The 19,824-nt window shown below is 33.5% G+C and overlaps 1 long non-coding RNA gene across 1 annotated transcript; it reads right to left on the minus strand.

Moving 5' to 3' along the window:
* Positions 1-3,394: 3,394 nt before the first annotated feature.
* On the minus strand, positions 3,395-11,998 carry LOC119467235. Its single transcript, XR_005195773.1, has 4 exons — positions 11,909-11,998; positions 10,981-11,133; positions 9,965-10,033; positions 3,395-3,477 (listed from the first exon to the last, which is right to left on the minus strand). It is a non-coding gene; the product is annotated as an uncharacterized LOC119467235 (long non-coding RNA).
* Positions 11,999-19,824: the final 7,826 nt, after the last annotated feature.

Here is a 19,824-nt window from a genome sequence, read left to right on the forward strand (position 1 = left end):
TTAGGAATTTATCTAGGCATACGTAATGGTATTTATTCAAATATTTTAGCTCAATAAGCAAATACTAATGTAAATGCAAATACTGCTATAGTTGTCATTTTTCTGAGAACTCTAGGCACAGTATCCTTAGAAACATAATTAAAATTTGCATATTCTTATTAAACTATTTGAAGAAAATCATTTGGTGGCTCTCAAAATAGAACTTTGTTTTCAGAAATAGTTTACGAATGTCATTTAATACATCCCCAAGGCTTCAAAAAGAAAATGTCAAGGAACCTCCTGCAGGACACATTCCTAAAATTCCCATGTGTCAGCTTGGTTTTGCAAAGCATGTTTTAAAATGGAGAACATGACATTCACAATTGGAAATCAACAACAGGACCTGGGAATATCTGCATTGGATAACTCTGTGTGTGTGTGTGTGTGTGTGTGTGTGTGTGTGTGTGTGTGTTCACATGCATTTGTATGTGCACAAAACGTATATTGGTCAAGGGGGCCACTTATGAGCTGAAGACAACTGAAAGCAAGGTCAGTGACTTTATGTTGTTACCTGTGTACACACTCAGGGCTAATTGCAATATTGCAAAGTACAATACCTGTTAAAAATTGACACCTGATTTGAAAGTTAATGAAAGAAGAAAGAAAGAAAGAGAGAGAGAGGAAGGAAGGAAGGAAGGAAGGAAGGAAGGAAGGAAGGAAGGAAGGAAGGAAGGAAGGAAGGAAGGAAGAAGGGAGGGAGGGAGGGAGGGAGGGAGGGAGGAAGGGAAAGAGAAAGAAAGGAAGGCAGAGGGGTAGTAAGTGAGCACAATAAGAGGTAAACTTCTTTTCAAGGTGGTTTCAAATTCCCAATCTTTATCCAGAAAAAGTTGCTTAATGCAGCAAACTAGAGGGTTGTGGCTGGTAACCTGGTCAGCAGAAAAGTAGCACTGGTATAAAAGAAACATAAATATAGTGTCATTTAGGATTTAAAGTGTGAAAAGCAACTATTTTATCTGTAGCTAAGAAAAAATATAGCCTAGTAAGATGGTTTTCCCCAATGTATTCTCTTATTGCACAGTGGAAAAACAGCATCATACATACAAAGAGAGAGGGAGCTTTGTTACTGCTTCACTTTTTCCACAAAAGTAAAAAGAAGGAAACAAAGTGATAAGAGGTTCTGTTCAGCACTCTCTGAGAGTTCCTGTGAGTTTACAAAGCAAACAGGTGTGTATATTTAGCCCAGTTGACAATTTAGGCAAACATGTAGCTATTAGTACATTTACGAAGTGGCCCCTTGCTATATTTCCTAAACATCACATAGGCACAATTTAACTGAATTCTAAAAACAAAATATATGGAGAACTTTTAATTAGTTAAAAAGAGGGTAAAAAGGGAGGGAAAACCCACGATATTTTAGAAAATAGTATAGACAAAGGAATTAACCAATAAGTTTTACAAAATTTTAAATGTGAAAACTGATCCACGAGAAAATCAGACAAGTTAATGAAGATGACTTTAAGCAATTATAGAAATTCTACATATAAATAAACTTAGGGTTTCTCCAACTCCATGATGCGTCATACTGTTCAGTTTGCAAAGTAATTTTGTGTACTGTACTCTGGAAAAGTCCAAAGAATGACTATTCAAGACATTGACGTATGAGTTATGAGTTCAAGATATTGAGCCAGAGTTATGTAATGACTATCCTTGCTTTGTGAATATTTAAAAAGATATAGAAAAGAAATATGAACAATTTTGTCTGATTTTCTAGTCAAATATTACTAAAGAGAGAAAAAGAAGTTATTCATTGGCAATGCCGGAAGAACAACCAGAATGCCCTTAGCTGATGTACAGTAGTCCCGTTCAGTATAAATATAATGCAAGCAACAATCATTTTTTTAAAAATTTCCAGTAACCATTTTGAAAAAGTAAAGAGATATGTGAAATAAATTTAAATGATATATTTCATTAAATCAAATATATTGAAAATATTGTTATATTTTTTATAACATTTTATTTCACCATGAAGTAAATGTATATTAGTTTCAAAACTGTCTGTCCAAGTAATATCACTAACACTTGTGCCAACTCAGTATTATTAACATTGAATTCAAAGGAGATTAAATTGAATAAAATTCTAAATGTATTAAAATCAATAAATGGTCTTCAAGTTTTTCCTATAGATTTCTCAGTCAATTTATGTAACTCTATTTGGTTACCATTTAAATCTTCTGCATATAAATTTATAGTAGAAATAATCTTTATTATTTGGTTTGTATTTGGAAAATTTGAATGTCAACATAAATTCTTATAACAATCTAAGTGGTGACAGACGAGCTTTTCCATTCATTGAAGTGCCAAATTTAGCTTTTTTATATGTAGTGTGACACCAATGAGAGAATGTAAGTCATGCTGGAATTATCTTTTTGTCTATGATTATTGGATATTTGGCAATAATTTCTTTCGTTGTAATATAAATGTTGAAATGAAAACAATAGCCAGTAATTTATTGCAAAACATTTCCATAGTTCAATCAACAAGTATTGGCTTATTGGTAGTCTTGACACTTTCTGAGGATCTGCTTCAGAAAACTGAGCACCAACATTTTAATATCTATCACATGGTAGAATGGAGCAATAAAAGAAGCATCCATCTCTTGTTCTAAAAGTCCAATAAATTTGGATTATTCTTAACATAACTAGGACACTGTCCTTCATAATAGAACGAATTTATTTTTCAAGTCCAGGTAAAATACTTTTTTGTTAGGTGTAGAAGATTCCACAAATTTGAGTTGTAAGCTGCAAATTAATGTTTCACAAAATATTTGTAAGTCCTCTAAGACAAAATACAACCAAAATATTCAGTGAGTCATGTCTCTTATATGGCATTACTCATTAGATATTTGCAATATTTTAAATTGTTGGAGCAATGATCTTCATATTTTAGAAAGATTTTATATCTCATAAGCAAATGTTATTGATGGCTTAACTGAAGATCTTTCACTTCTTAAAAAAAAAAATCTCAATTTTAGTCTTTTACTTAAAATTGTGTTAAAAAAAAAAAAAAAAAACTTTTGTAAAGAAATAATTTGCCGTCTCTTTACCTAAAAGCGTGTGTGAGTTTGTGTGTATGTACTCATGCAAGAATTAGTTGGCCAGAGTTGAAATATCAGATCCTGTTGCAACCATTTAAAATCTCTTGTTACACATTTAATTTTTATTTTCTTTTAATACTTTCATTCTTTTTTACTGTTAAGATAAAATATAGCAGATTCACTATTTGCTGAAAATTACTCCAATTGCCTACTTCACTACTATTCTTTTTTTCATTAAAAAACAGCTTTTACATTTTGTTCTGTAGCAAACCAAATTGCCACTTATTATGAAATCTATTACATACCTCCTACCAGAGTCTTTTTCATTTTTTTTTTCCAACTGGAGGCAGTCTCAGCATCTCCATTTAATTCTGCTTCAGTATTGCATTATTATTCTAAATTCACTGTAATTGTGCAAATAATTCAATTATACTATAATTAAAATAAAACTAGGTATTTTAATTTTATAACTGCTTTTGATTTACCTAAGTATCGTTAGTATCATTACAACTGTCTGCGTAAGATACTCAATTAAACATATTACAATGTTACATTATGTAGAAATAATCATTTAAACAGAATCAATCTGTTGATACCAACTTGATTAACTGTGTGTTCATGTGTAATACAAAAAAAATGATACATGTAGCCAAATGTACACTATAAAAGAACATAAATGTTTTATGTAATGCAATGGATAAATTAAAAGGTAGTCTTACCAAAACTATAGCTATGTTTAAAGGAAAAAGTATGTTTCATTGCTTCATTTTTCACATTTCAATGTATTAAAGCAACATAAAATTTAAAAATATATATCTCAAGTTAAGTAATTACATCTCAAATGTTGTACAGCCATATGTGACTAGTGACCACTGTATTGGACAGCACAGATATAGAGTCTTAACAGAATACATAAAATATAATTATCATTTTCTAAACCTACAAATTAACAAAAAGCACATATTTAGTAAGTTAAAAATATTAATCAAATGAGATAAACATGTTTGCTTTTAGTCAACATTTACCCTCATTTGGAGGCAGAGAAATTTTAGGGATTATTTGACTTTTGCATAGGTACTTTGGAAAAGTTTTATAATACTATTTTACTGTAAATGAATTTACATTTGTTGAAATGATTAATACATTCTTAACTATATATCACAAAGCAATATAGTTATTGTTCCTATTTTACTGTTTCTTACTATTTAACACAGCTCAAATTTTTCTTCCTCTGAAGCAGATTAACCTGCAGTTAAGTTTATATCAAACCTCTACATCAAAATAGCCTTTACCAAATGTCCTCTAATGGCTAAAACAATTTTAATTACTTCTAGTAACATAGGAATGACATATTTATTGAACCTCTATCAACACTAATATTTTTTAATCTTTTCAAAATTGATAAAATGAAATAATGTCTCCATTATGCAGTTTTGCCTTTTATGCAGAATTTTAAGTTATATACATATATATGCATGCGTGTATGTGTGTGTGCCTGTGTGTGTGTTTGTGTGTAGGGGGAGGGCGTATTTTTGGGGGAAGGGTATTGAGTCTTCTTCTGTCGCCCAGGTCGGAGTGCAATGGTGTGATTTCAATTTACTGCAGCCTCTGCCTCCCAGGTTCAAGCCTCAGCCTCCCTAGGAGCCAGTATTACATGAGCTCACCATCATGTCTGGCTAATTTTTGTATTTTTAGTAGAAACAGACTTTCACCATGTTGGCCAGGCTGGTCTTAAACTCCTGATGTCAGGTGATCTGCCTGCCTCAGACTATCAAAGTGCTGGGATTATAGGTGTGAACCACTACGCCCGTCCTATATTATTGTTAATATTGAAATGTTCAGCCTTTTTTTATCTTCTCTTTAGATTATATTAGATTATTTTTACTGTGTTTTGTGTCTATTTCCTATTTATAATTTTTATTGTCTTTTACAAATTGAAAGGGAGATTGATATTTTTGTTTTTCTAGCAACTAAGAGTTCTTTACAATTTTAACTTTTTCTGACTAGTAATATATCACTGTTTAATTAAAACTATATAAGATAAAATTTATTTTTAATAGTCTTAATCTTTCATATAATTTTGTAAAAAATGATCATGATGACAAATGCATTCATGTATTCATCCATAACAACTAAAAGGAAATACAATAAATGGCTCCAGTGAACTTCTGTAGATGTCCAGTGTCCTAGTCAAGACCCTTTTTGTTTTAAGTGATAACAAACGCTCTTTAACTTGCTTAAGCCAAAAACAAAACAAACAAACCAAAAGGTAAAGGGATGAGGGAGAGTGAGCTTCATTACTGATATAGCTCAAAATTTCATTTATGTCATCTGTGCACAGTTCTCTTCTGTCCCCATTGATTTCATTTTCAAACACTTTATGTTGGGCCTGCACAAGGGTCTGTTCAAGTTGTTCAAGGACATTATCAAAAGAAAACACCTGTGTCTCAGTATTTCCAGCAAAAGTCCTGAACTTGACCTTTGTTCCACTTAGGTCACCTGCTTATTATTAAATAAATCAATATGCATGTGGGAAACTATTAAACTTGATGTGCTTAAGCTGGGTGAAATATTTATTCCTTTACCATATGAAATGAGAAGTGGAAAGTAATGATTTCCTATGGGAAAATCACTGAACTGTTCCTATATTGAAAGTCAAGAGGACTGGCCACTGTCAGAAAATCAACTGAACAGCAGTGTATGCCCTACAATGAGATTATAGATATATTTTAATTAATTATGCTTTGGGTACTACACAAATTATTTAGCCTGACATGATGGCTCATGCCTGTTGTTTCAGTAGTTTGAGAGACTCAGGCAGAACGATCACTTAAGCATGAGAATCAGAGGCTGCAGTGACCCATTTTTGGACCACTGAACTCCAGCCTGCCTGACAGAGCAAGGCTCTGTCTCAAAGACAAATAATCAAACAAATTATTTAAATTGTACACAAATAAATTTAAAGGCATAAAAATTTGTAAATGAAGAAATATTAGTAAATATGTCACATATGTTACATATGTTGAAAAGAAAATACTCCATAAAAATAGATACATTTGTGTACATTAAAGATCAGTGTTTCCTAAGTTCTCTCATTTTTTGATAAAAATCTACATTACTGTATTAAATATAAATCATTAAATTACCTATATGATTTTAGAGTATATTGGTAGAGGTAGTTTTATAAATTAGGCTATGTAGAAAGCTGGACATTAATCAAAGCACCTTAGCTTTTTTTTTCTTTTTTTAAAAAAGGTAGACAATCTCTATGGGATATGTATATTTTCCTCTTTGGCTTGGGTATGTCCGAAGGCTTTATTTCAAGCTAATGCCTGATTTCATAAGGGAAGGGAATTCATTTCTAAATTGCACTAACTTCCCAACTGTATAATCAAAAAACACCTAAAGAATGTAACTTTGATGACAAGGTTTTACAATAATTATTTACTATTGTGTGCTATTATTCTTCTAAAATTGCTACCCTGAAAAGATATCAAAAATCAAATAGTAAAGATTTAAATGGAAGTAATCTCAAGACTGTAAACATACACATATATTTCATGAAAGCGTTTTTAAATCTATCATTACAACTTATGAACAAATAAACATTCCAAGTTTATTCTTTCAATTTATGAAACTTTCATTAGTTCAATAATATATTGCCTTAGAAACATTTTAATTATTCATGTGTATTATTGCAAAAACTTTTCCTAAAACTTGAAATTTTGTTATTAAAATGACCTCAAATTCAGATAATAATGTAATAGTTAATTAAGGATATGCTGTCAATGTCATATATATAACCATGCATAAGTCATCTCTACAATATTTTTTATTTCTTGATATGTTACCTGATTTCTCTTTATCAGCATTATTTTTTGAATCAAATTTATCAGTTTCTGAGTAGAAACCATTTAATATAGGTATATGGTATTAAAATAATTCCAAAAGGATATGAGGAGTAGGGTAGCTTTCTTTGTGTTTTTGAGACCACTTAGGTATTGTGACGGTAAGAAAAGATGCTCACTTCACCAACTAGAGCAGAGATCTGTTTCTATTAATGGAACACAGCCATGCTCATTTGCTTATGCATTGTCTGTGCAGAGTTGAGTACTTGCAGCAGAGACTATATGGTCAACAAAGCCAAAGTTGTATCTGTCTCTTTACAGAATTAAAAATTTAAAATTTGCCAATGCCTCAGTTAGAATGTCCCTTTACTTCTATTCCATGAATGGAATGGATATCATTGATATTTTCTAAATCAAACCCTGAGTATTCTAAGGTGATTAAATGGCAAATTACATTAATTAATTTTACCCTATATAGCTTTCATTAAACAACAAAAAAATTAAGTAGCAAGGAAAACATAGATGCCAAACAGAATCTGGTAGCTTTAGTGAATATAAGATTGCTTAGTATCAGTCGTATTTAACCAGTAATTGGAAGATGCATTTCTAGTATTCTTGCCTTCCCCTATATTAGGCATTTGAAATTTAGTGGATGCATTATTTCTGAAACATTTCTTCATCTATAAAATGGAAATAATGCCAGTGATCCCTTTCTCAACAGGTACTGTAATAATCAAATAAATGGCAATGTCTAAAGTTCCATACAGATATGGAGTAGCTGCTGCTTCTAATTATATATACAGTATAGACATGTTATGTGTTGTGGACAAAAATTTTTACACTGGAAAATGAATTAAACCTATTTAAGAATGATCCAAATTCAGAGTACAATATAAGAACATTCAGAACCTTTAGGCTTATTAACTCTCATTGAGGCAAACAATATTTTCTATATTTCCATATATTGACAGACATGCCATGTATGTATATCCTATAGTCTTTGAGTTCCCCATGGAGAGACTGCTTTGCAAAATAGTGACATTCATCTTTCAAGTGAGTTACTAATACCCAGAGCAGGTAGCTCCTAAAATAATATAAATAATCTAACCCCAATGATTCTATCTATATTGAATCTAAGATGTTAATCTTGGCTTTGCCATTCTCTATTGTCTCAGGTCCAGAATAAATGTTTTGTTTAAGCCCGAATTCTACTTCTGTTCTTTCACTCTGATTTCAATCGCCTGTCCTGTGTCCTCATGTCTGATTAGATATCCCCTATCTTGGATTGGCCCTATATAGGCATAATATTCACCAACCGCTCATTCTGTACTCATTGTTCTCTATGGTAATAACTTTAGATGTAGACATAGAAATTGACATGTAAATATTTACACAGCTATAGATACAGATTCTATCTTTGCTTCATCAGCTCGTCCCAGCTTCAGGTTTGGCTTGTCCTGCTCTTCCTTCATTTTCTGTTTTTAATAACCTGACATCAAATGTGACCTTCCTCATGACACTGAGTCAAGAGTTTTATGGCCTAATGATTTTTATGTACCTTAAATAAGTGATTTCATTCAATTTTCACTTACTCCAAATGTGAACTTTAAAATATACTTTCCAATAAGTCCGTTTTTAAAGGTTTGACTTAGGTCCCATTTCCCCATCCATAAATAGGTCCTTTTGTGTAATGATGGACAGCCTAAAATTCAAGTTAGAAAAATGGGTGATGTGAGCTGATTTTATATTCCTATTCTGTAGTAACCCTTGTTTACAGGGCCCCTTACTATATTACATTGGTATAACTCATAAAAACGGGTTATAGCCTTAGAAATCAAAAAGGAGGGAAAAATAGAAATTAGTGCTCTGGAAAAATTAATGATGCCATAAGAACTTCTAAGTAAAACCAAGCTGCCCACTAAACAAAGTACTAGATTATAACTGAATAATCATTTCCTGAAAATTTTTCTGTATAAATATTAAATCTAAAGAAACCATGTTATTGTTTATAAATAGGAAGCAAATATTTTAGTAAGGTAATTAGGACTCTGATTGTAATTCCAGTGAAGGATAATTGTCTATAGCTTATGTGAAATAAAACCTTATTTTGATGGTGACAACCATCATTAAAATTTAAGAACACTGGAAAAGATAAAAAGCACTAAGGGGCTAGATATGTTAGGTTTGCCTTCTTCTAAGAGCTTGTGTGGGTTGGCTGTAAAACACCTAAGAATCCACTTTTATAACTCATAAAATGGTGATTTTTGTTTGTTTATTTTAGAGAGAATCCTAAACATAGTATTAGCTGAATTTAGTAGAAAAAGAAGCACATAAATATGAAGTTAATTAATTCAGCAATGAGTACTATGGATTCATAAACTGATGAATTAATACATTTTATTTCCTTTCTTCAGATAATTAAATAATGCAGTATCAATACTTCCTCCCAAATAATACAACTTAAAATATTTCTCAGAAGATTCTATGCATACGTTTTCTTTCTGCTAAAATTATTTTTATAATGCTTTGATAAATATCTTTCTATTTTCTGTTAATGAAGTATAATAGAATTGATATATAAGCTAGGAATATGCCTTGGAAATAAAGTAGGTAGCACTGAAACTATGAAAACACTCATAACTTTCTGATTCATGTAATTGGTGACAAATGATACTGTATGTAGCTCATTATTTTTGAGACCTGCAGAAGGACTCCACAAAGGTGCATAGTGCCTCATAAAAAACATGTTCCAATATCATTTATCTAGCCCATAAATAATTAAAATTACTATTTCCCAAGTTAGATTACTTGGATACAGATGCTCACTATTTCTATGACTGCTCACTTTACCTAAATACTACCTTCAATCAAAATGTGTTAAACATCTTAGATACTTTTATAAGCAAATAATATGTGCCATGTACTGGCATATAGTTTTCAAAGGAATTCTTTAAATATTTCTGACCACTTGAGAAGCTTCTCTTGCTATTGGAATCACAAATAATATAGATTTCTCAGAACAATGTTAGTAAGTTCTCCATACCTCTCAACCCATGATTGTTTAAATCATACCTTCATGTTCTCTTACTTAATTCTGGGCCAAATTCCTTACCTGCAGGTATAGAAAGATATAAAGGGAGCACAAGGGAAGGAATGAGTAGATATTCGTACATGTATGAGATATGAAAAATTGTCCTACACTGTTCAGGACACTCTAGCAAAACATCGTCACCTGGATAGCTTATAAATGAATGAACTCTATTTCTCACAGTTCTGGATCCTGGGCAGCTCAAGACCAAGGGGTCAGTAGATTCAGTTGTCTGCTGAGGGCCAGCTTTCTGGTTAACAGATGGGGCCCTCTCCCTGTGTCCCCACATGGTTAAAGGAGCAAGGGAACTCTTCAGGGTCTCTTTTATAACAGCACAAATTCCATTCATGAAGGCCCTGCCCTCATGACCTAATTATCTACCAAAGGCCTTCCCTTCTGTTACCATCACATTGGTGATTAGGTTTCAACATATAAATTTTGGAGGGACACATATTCACACTACTATAAAAATGAATTGTATAATTTCAATGATTCAAAATATGAATTAAATGCTCTATGTTTGCCTTTAAAACAAGCATTGCACAATCTGAAGATTAACACCAAAATTCATGCTAATAATTTTAAAAACTAACATTTCTTTACCTAGAATGGCACTAGACAACAATAACAACAAGAGTAAAAACATCTGGACAAAGCAAGAGAGAAGCCATGGAAGAAAGGGGAAAGCTGTATGTTTAGTATCTTTAGTGGCACTCTTTTCCTGCTTTTTGAAGCACTCTGCATTTTCATTTTGTACTGAGTTCCACGAGAGACATAGTTGGTTCTGCTGTTGGATTAATACCTATAGGAGAAAAAGGGAGCAGGATTGGACCAAGGGAGAAGTCTGTGACACAGCCACACGAAGGCCTGGACCAAATAAGGCCACGAGAAACTCTGAAGCTGGTATAGATTTCCCTCAGAGGTGTTCCCAGTTGGAGTGAGAGGATCAGGCCTTCAAATTTTGTGTCTACCGGTTATCAAAGTTAGTCTGTACTGGGAAGGCAGCACTCCTAGGCCAAGGCAATTCCCAGAGAGGAAGTCAGTAGGCAAGCCATGAGCTGACATCCTCCCGAGCAGCTGGGGAACCAGTGGCTCAGTATTGAAGAAGAAAGCTGGAAAGGGCTCTATAACATCCAAAACAACACGTAGGGAGTTTGGACAGTGTATCAGGCATGACAACACTGTACTGTCCCAACTAATTTCAAGTGGCTGTTATTAATATTTTAATTGTGTGCACTTTTAGGAGAGCCCTATGACAAAGAAGGTCTCCTGCAAGACAGCTTTCATGTTGCAAGAGAATAGCCCAAAAAAAGATAAATCCAGAGGCACCTGACATTTGACAGTTTGATATTCCTAAGAGTAGGCCTCCTAAATCAAAGCTGATAAATAGCAGAATCTGAAAGTGTCTCAGATATGGCATCCTTGAAGTAGACCTAGGGGAAAGAAACTGAAAAATGAACCCTTGACTAGGGGGGAAAAAACACTTTTGTGTTTATCTGTTTTGTTTTGCCATGAGAGCCTTTATCCCAAATTGTGGTAGAGACATATAATCAAAGGTTTTACATCATAATGTATGCTCTGCTTCATCAGGTCTACAGCTTTGACGTTGCCAGGCTATCAATCCAATGGAATACAGAAAACTTATAGCTATGTCTTCATCTAAAAAGCCAAAGAAAAGAAAAGATAATAGACCATAATGCAGCAGTTCATTGGACACTCTCATTCTCTCTTCTAGGAAATGGGTACCTTCCAGAAACAACTTGCTCACTTTTAAATTAAGATTGCTAAATATTTTATTAATTTTAATGAGGTAGAGAAGATTTCTAAAATATATGCAACTTAGAAACAGCTTCTCGAATATGTTTCATTTCTTTTAGTTTGATATTAAAGCTGACTTACCTTTTCACTGCTTTCCATCAGAACAGGGCTGTGGAGGCATGATTCGTGCAAACAATGCCAGCATGCTAATTAATGGCTAGAAGCCTCAGCACACTGGTGACAGAAGCGGGGAAGAGGAACCTGCTGATTCTGATGAACATTTGGCAGCACACTGCCTCCCTTCCTATGGAACCTTGATAAAGCCCCAGCAGTAGAATCCTATACATCTGTGTCCACCCAGGCCTTGTCCTGTCCCATCTTTAGGGCTGGCTTCATGGGCCAGCAACCTGTGCAGTCACAGAGGGCCCTACACTCAGAAGAGCCCCTGATTTGGTTTAAGTTCTGCTGTCACTGTCCTCAAATTCCTTATAAATTTTAAAGAGGCCTGCATTTTAATTTAGCATGTGACCTATAGATTGTGTGGCTGGGCCTGTCCATCTTTGAAAATTTTTGATAGAGTCAAAGAGTTGAGTGGTTCTGTCCATTTTGAAAATTTTTGATAGAGTCAAAATGTTGAGACACCAATCTCAGAAGTGTTTGTCATCTGCAAGCAAAACAGCAGCCTCCTTCAGAAGACAAAATACTCTCTACAGAAAAAGAAAAAAGTGGAAAGTGGACCTGCTCTAGTAGAGGAGAGACAGAATGCTGCCCATTGGGTCTTTGATTCCATTAGCTCCTAAGTGAGGTCTACAGAGTCTCCAGAATCTGTGATACACTGGAAACCATTGCTTTAAAATTTATCCTAATGAATACAGAAAAATAAATATTGAGACAGTAGTCACTCCACTAGTCCAGCAACTGGAATTTGCACACATTTCATTAGGCAAGTTATTTGTTCTTTGGTTGTATTTTGTATTTTTTGGAAAGTATTCATTTTGTCCTTTCCCCCAAAATATGGCAAAGAAAATATATCAAAAGTATTTAGATGACTTATGAGAGTAATCAGTTAGTGATTGCTTCCTCTTTGCTATGTGTAGTGCTAAACTCTCTTTCTAATTACTGTATACCATTTAATCCTTGCAATGGTGAATCTCAGAAAAGTTTCCAGTGTGGTAGAACTAAGATATGTAGCTAAAAGGTGGCAGAGACGCTATTTTAAACCAAGACAGTTTAACTCTAAGGTCCTTGAACTAAACATCAATAAAATACTAAACTCTGTTTAAACATGCTTAAAATCTTGATTTGCTGCTGAGTATTTATAGCAAAACTAAGCGTGACTAAATAGAGATCATTACACTGAGCAAGTAGAAACAGAGTAGTTGAAAATAAGTAGGAATATGAGAGAAGTCATTAGAAAAGAAAAGAGAGTGTCATGTATGTAATGCTAAGATCTAACTCCTATACTTGGGCTTTTTGAAAGCAATTCTTATTCATTTCTGAGAGAAAAAAACAGATAAGTAAATATCTTTAGAAACTTGGTCTGGCTCCAGTGTGTGTTGGTTTTCATGAGCTGAGTGGAAGAGAAAAAGAGATTAGAAGGAAATAAAAGGATATTGAAATGTCAGTGATGAAAAAATATGAGGCAGTTCGACAACTGGACTCTTTCTATAATGCAGAAAAGTAAATTTGCATGTGAAAACTGACTTTTCAGAGTTATATAAATATTTTCTTCTGAAAAACTCCATCACCAAAAATAACTCTTCCTACTGAAATCATTATGCTTCTGGGAATTGGACAAGTCACATCACTTAGAATTCATTTCCCTGGGTTCTTTCACAGGAAAGTAATCAATTCGGTTCAAGAAAACAAACCATTTTATGGTTGGCACCATCTGCATGATCAAATGAGTCACTGAAGAATTAGTAGTCCTGCCTCTTTTTTAATAAAAGAAGAATGCAGTAGGATTAAATAGGCAAATTATATAAACAGACATTTTACAAAAGAGGAAAAACAAATAATGAACTATCATTCATTTTACTAATGCAAATGAAAATAACAATGAATTACAAAATTTTGCCTAACAAATTGGCAAAGTTTGTTTGTCTTTTATTTGTTTTTGAAAATACCCAATGATTGTAGGGCATAGACAAAAACCTATTTGCATATAAAATTGGTAGAAGAAAAACTTTAGTTCAATTTCTTATAAAAGTAATTTTCAATGAATAAAATGCCTCAAAACACTTATTCTCTTTGAATAACCAATTCTATTTCTGGAAATGTGTTGTTATAAAATAATGAGAAATAAAGCCTTAAAGAAAAATTTTGTGAAGATATTTATGTTATACTTATTAGGAAATAATTGGAGGAAAATCAAATTCTATCATTAGAAAATGGCTTAAGGAAATATGATTCATAAATAAAAGAAATAAAGTTATAAAATTATGGTCACAAAGGGTTTTTAATTAAAACTATAAATTTTCTTATAATGTAAGTGGTGAAAAATTACAATATTAATTACAGATATACTTTGATCTAAATTGTATATAAAATATGTATAGGTTTATATGTTTAATTAAGCTTTAGGAAAGTTTATATATAAATTGAAGTACACATATGTATGCATATATATGTAAAATATAATACTACGTAACAGTAAAAATGAATCACATACAACCACAGGCAACTATTATCAAACATTAAGAACATAAAACTGAGAGAAAAAAGCCAGAAAAACATTTTAATAATACTGTCATTTCAAAGCTTGTAATGCAATGTGCATATCCCATATATACACACACACACATGCATATACACATGTATGTGCATATGTGTACTTTCTATACATGAATATGTGTATATGCACATATATATTTATGACTAAATTCATCGAGAAATATAGAGATACACAAGAGTAGACAAAAATAGGACAGCATAAGAGGGCTGGTTATAATTAAAAAAAACTTTTGAGTTGTTTATAGTTTACAAAATTTTAATACTTTTTAATAAAAGGCAATTTGCACATCATCTAGTTCAAATCTTTTGTTATATAAATCAGAAAGTGAAAGTTAGAGCACAAGTAACTTCCCAAGATCATGAAGAGTTATGGGATAAAATATCTTTATTATAGAAGGAGAAAACATCTAGAATAACACAGGCTTTGGTCAATTAACTTGCTTTAAATATTATCAACCTAAATTATGGTTTTACTTTTATGATGTAAAAATGCCCCTTGCCTTTATTTTTGTATCTTCTTAGCCCTTCCATCACAGGAAAATATATTTATCAATTACACATTGTACAATTTAGCAATTGCTCACCTCAATATAAAATATAGATTTAATTTAATTTAATCCACAGTTATGGAGCATGTACTATGGACAAGGTGCCAGGCTAAATCTCTTAAACACAGAAAGAAAAATACAATTGATCTCTTAGCCCCAAAGAGATTACAATGGGAAGTTGTCACTGTCTCTATTCCTTCTGCAGATATAAAAAGCATAAGCAAGTGATATTTATGTTGAGTCAGTTTGCATCTTATCACATAATCATTATAATAATGTGAACAGTATTTATTACCTCATTTTTCTAGAATTAGATATAGTGATTCATGTACAAAAACAAGTAACTTCCCAACAATACACAGATATCAGGTAGCAAGAATAGATTTCGAACTCAGGCCTATTTGTTGTTGAAGTCTGAAGTCTTCCACTCGTCTCTGTGAACTCCTAGCTCATTCTGTTGCCAAAGAAAGAAGCTTGAGAAATCCTTTGACAGAAACACATTCTCTTTCAACTATATGCAAGTGATTAAAGTCTAGGACTCTAAGGAGGAAAACCGTATAAAACATGTCTTCTCCAGTTGTCTAAGTAAATTGGTGCCTCAAGTAAATAGGAATCAAGAGAAATAGGAAATGCCCACTGATTGTAATTTTTGCTCTATATTCCCTCAGTTAACAAACTCTATTTTTCTTTCTTGTTTCATAGCAAAAAGGTGAGTAATATGCTTCCAGACACTAATAGATTTCTTTTAGGATCCCAACTAACTTTTACAAAATTTTCTTAATGCTAGATAACATTTCAAATTTTAAAAATACAGTACTTCAAACTTTGTTTATAATCCCTCTGCCCGTCTACTGAACTCATTATTGGTATCTAAAGCAATTATGTATTTCTGTCAGTCTTATAGCAGCCAAAGTTACCAATTTAAAAGTGAAGAATATTAAACAAATTAGGTGGCATTATGTAGAATCATCCAGCCTACAAGTAAAGGATTCTTATTAAATTCAATTATTTTTAAATAAATGAATAATAATAATTCAACTTTTTTAAAAAAAATAAACGAATGAGCTGTGTCATCTTAGATTATACACAAGAAGTGAGATGTAATCATTTTATAAACAACAATTATCAAAAACTTCTAAAGCTTTTCTACACCATGATTTTTCTACACTGGGATAAGAATAAACAGTCAATTATAAACATACACACACACACACACACACTCATAGGGTTGAATTAGCAGATAAATATTCATTTGGATTGAAATACAGAAACCAAAAAATTAACAATTCTGCACTTTTCTAACTGCTGTGCATGCCTGGAAAACAGGTGTTAAGAGTTTGTAATTCTAGTAATCAAGGAAGGACACAAATTTGAGAGAATAATTGCTGTTTTTAAATATTTATTTAGAAGCACTTACTCTTTCTCTTCATGATTTCTCATTCTACAGCCCAGATTGTAAGACAATTGGCCACTATTTTAGCTGCTCTTTACAAAGAAGTTAGCATCTTCCAATCTTATCAGCACAGAAGATCCAAGTAGAATAGAACTCTGCCAGATATTAAATATTTCATTTGTAGAATATAAATTCTTACCCAAAAAGCTATAGCCAATATCACACTTCTTAATGTCGTAAAGAACATTATCTGACTTGACTTTTCACCAATATAGTAGTCTTCATCACATATAAAAGCAAATTAAATTACTTTGAATACAAAGCTGTGTGCTGTGTTTGATTCATTAAAGAGGATGAGCGTGCCAACTGTTTATCTAATAAATCAAAAAGTATAATATTTGTGTTACTGCTGTTATAATTTGGTTCTGTATGTACTGTTTTGTAAGTTTTTTTTAAGACCTCAAAAACTTGAGCTATGAATAGCTTCACATTGAAGAAAAACAGGTGTACATCACAGGAAATCATGGCAGGATCCCAGTCTTGATGAACACATCATGATTTTGCTGTCATTTCTCTATAATTAGCACATTATGATAATTTGTCCTAAAATGCAAAAAAAAAAAAAAAGGCAGCAATGATACTTAGTAATTTTTTCTCTTTTCTACTTTTTTTAATCTTTATTTTGGGGAATTTCATTTTTCCATATGTAAATTTAAAGTCTGAAATCACACTTTATATATCTAGATATTTGGCAATAGTTCATATCAGAAAATGTTTACCTTCTTTCTTTAGGTGTAACCTGAATGTGATGGTCTAGATGTTCGTGTACCCCCCACAGAAAAATTCATACCTTGAAATCCTAACCTTCAAGGTGATAAAAAGTATTAGGAGGTAGGCATTGGGAGGTAATCAGATTATGAGATGGAGCCTTCATGAATGGAATTAGCACCCTTATAAAAGAGACCCCAGAAACTCATTTGCTCCTTCTACCATGTGAGAACACAGCTCATAAACCAGAGAGTGTGCCCTTACCAGGCAATGGATTTGCTGGCACCTTGATCTTGGACTTCCCAGTCTCTAAAACTTGAGAAATAAAGTTCTGTTGATTATAAGCCACCCAGTTTATGGTATTTTGTGATAGCAGTCTGAATGGACTATGAAATTGTAATAAGGAACAAAAACATAAGGCACTTCGGCTTTTTGACTCTTAACAGCTGTTCCTTTAGACCAAAATAATAATAATTAATAATAATAATAATGTATTTCGCAAATCTTGCATATGAACACTCATCCTCAGTCTGCTTCTAGAAATTTGCCCTGTCTTTAGACTACAGAGGGCCATATTTATCTACTAAAACAGGGATCCCCAATCCCCAGGCCAGACAGGTGCCACTGGTCTGTGGGTCTGTGGCCTGTTAGAGCTGGGCTGCGCAGCAGGAAGTGAGTGGTGGGTGAACAAGTGAAACTTCATCTCTATTTACAGCCACTCCCATTGCTTGCATTACCTTCTGCACTCCACCTCCTGTCAGATCAGCCGCAACATTAGATTCTCACAGGAGTGTGAACTCTATTGTGAACTGTGTATTTGAGGGATCTAAGTTGGTCAGTCCTTATAGGAATCCAGTGCCTGATGATCTGAGGGGAAGCTGAGGCGGTGACGCTAGTGCTGTGGATTGGCTGCAAATACAGATTAACATTAGCAGACAGGTTTGACTGCACAGAGACCTTAATAAATCAATTGCTTGCATATTCATATCAAAGCCCTATCACTAAGTGGCAAGTGGCAATTAAGCTGCATCTGGCAGCAGCCTTTATAATGGCAAGTGAGCTGATGTACTTCAGTTGTACAGCAGCATCTGGAGGCAGGCTTTAAGTCAGAATCCAAAATTTACTTTGGTCTGTGCATGGGCTGCACGTTATTTTATTTGGCACTTCTGTCCACACCTCTTTCCCGCACTGTGCACTTGACTCAGTCACAGTTTTGGTAAGCCCACAAGCCCACAAGCTAACCCTAGCCAAAATGAATAAAATACAAATATCACTCAAGAGCTTCTTTGAAAATGTGGAAAGACCCAATGATGAGACAGCAGAAGACTCTAAGACATTCTAAGAATGTCAACCATAAAGAAAGCTGCACTTAAAAGAGCATACCGAGTGCCACTTAAATTACAGGCTCATTGCAACAGATGATTCACACTCTTCAAACCCACTTTGTATAATATGTGGTGACCCGCTACCCAATGAAGCCATGAAATCATCAAAACTGCTTTGCCACATGGAAGCCAAGCTCACTTCGTTAAAACACAAGTCTTTAGTGTTTTTTTGAAATAATAAAAGATGTGAACATGAAGAACAGAAGTAATTATTGAAGGACACCACTTCCTCAAATGTGTCTGCACTGAGAGCATCCTTCTTAGTGGCCAACTGCATTGCTAAAGCTAGTAAGCTGCTTATTATTGGTGAAGAGTTGGTCCTGCCTGTTGCGAAGGATATTTATCATGAGCTTTTAGGAGAGGCTACATTTAAAAGGTGGCACGCTTCTTTTTCAGCCAGCACCATAACTAGACGAGTTATGGAAATAGCAGAGGATATTGAGGCACAATTGTTGGAGAGGATTAATGAGTCACTGTGGTATTCAATCCAGGTTGGTGAATCTACCAATGCTGACGACAAAACAACAATGTTTTTGTGTGACATATTTTTCAGAAGGATGTGCCTGAGAATATGTTAGGTGGACTTTGTCAGCAACACCATAGCTGCAGAACTATTCAAGTCTTTCAATTATTACATGTCAGGAAAACTGAATCGGCCACTTTGTGTCAGTTTATGCACAGAGAGGCTGCCATGACTGGGCAACTTTCTGGTTTCACTACTCAAGTCAAGGAGGTCCCTACTGACTGTGGGTCTATGCACTGTGTCATACATCAAGAAATGCTGGCTAGCTGAAAAATGTTACCTGAACTTAACAGTGTTTTACAGGATGTGATTAAAATTATCAACCACATTGAAGTACATGCCTTTAACTCACTCAAAGCGCACATGCCTTCTGTTATACAGAAGTGAGATGGCTTTCCAAAGGTAGATCACTGGCCAGAGTTTTTGAGTCACAAGAGCCTCTCCAGAGATTTGTTTTAGAAAAACAGCCACCACTGGCAGGACATTTCAGTGACACAGAATGGGTCACAAAGCTTGCTTACTTGTATGACATATTCAACCTGCTTAACGAACTCAATCTGTCACGTCAGGGGAGAATGACAACTGTGTTCAAGTCAGTAGATAAAGTGGCTGAATTCAAAGCCAAACTAGAATGATGGGGGCGATGAATGAACATTGGGATTTCTGACATGTTTCAAATATTACCAGAGATCTTGAAAGAGACTGAG

This window comes from Cebus imitator, unplaced genomic scaffold (assembly GCF_001604975.1).
Source record: "Cebus imitator isolate Cc_AM_T3 unplaced genomic scaffold, Cebus_imitator-1.0 Scaffold268, whole genome shotgun sequence".
Taxonomy (NCBI): Eukaryota; Metazoa; Chordata; class Mammalia; order Primates; family Cebidae; genus Cebus; species Cebus imitator.